Source organism: Bombus impatiens, unplaced genomic scaffold (genome assembly GCF_000188095.3).
Source record: "Bombus impatiens unplaced genomic scaffold, BIMP_2.2 scf_0106, whole genome shotgun sequence".
NCBI classification, from domain to species: domain Eukaryota; kingdom Metazoa; phylum Arthropoda; class Insecta; order Hymenoptera; family Apidae; genus Bombus; species Bombus impatiens.
Window position 1 is genome coordinate 575,374 of NT_176525.1, and position 959 is coordinate 576,332.

The window sequence follows — 959 nt, forward strand, 5'->3', positions numbered from 1 at the left end:
CCCCGTGCGAACGTATCCTCGTGCTCGCAGCAGGCAGTACCAACCACCCCACCGACTACGAGAAGGGATGCAAATAACTGGTGATAACAACAGATAGCTGTGCCGGTACGGCTGACTCTATATCTGTGTCGGTGTACCACTACGCGGTGGCGGTTTAGGTTTCGGGGGCGAAGGGAGATCGAGGAAAAGAGCGTGGCAGGGTGGTAGAAGGGGGAGGGGATGACTGAGGGTGGTCGGCGCGGAGAGGCGCGCAAAGAGGACGAGTAACGGAGATAGAGGGAGATAGAAAGATACGATGGAAGATGAAGAGAGTACACAGAGGGTGGTCGACGGTGGGAGTGAAGAGGCCGGCAGAAATCGTAGAGTAGCGAGAGTCAGAGAAGAGATGGCTTCGGCTGCGAGGGTAGAGGGAGTAAGAGGTGGCGGTGGGGGTGGAGAAGGAGGAGGGGTGACAACAGAAACCGGGTAGAAGGTAGCGAGATGGGGAGGGTTGGTCTCTCTGTTGGATGTGGAGAAGGGTGCAAAGAGAGTAGATAGACAGAGAGGAATGGATAAAATGAGGGAAATGAACGAACGAAGGGTAGAGAGAAAGGACTGAAACGAGTCAGCTTACTGGAGAAACGAGAAAGCGAGAAAAAGATAGAGACGGAGATAGAAACACGGTGAAAAGGGGGTAAGGGCGAAGGTGGAAAAGAGAAAAGCTACGTGACTGTATAGTAGTGGTCCGAGGAAAGCGGCGATACGGAGGGTGACGCGAGGGGAGCATTCGAAGGGTGTGTAGACGGGTGTGGAGAGCGAAGGAGAGGAGGAAGCGGAGGGACGTCACTCGCTGTCGCATCGAGCGCGAGCGATGAGTGGCGCGCGCTCGCTCGTCTTTTGTTTGCGATACGATGCGACTGCCAGGCCTCGTGACAGCGGTGATGGGCGGCGGGGGTGGTTCGTGGAGGAAAGGGATCACG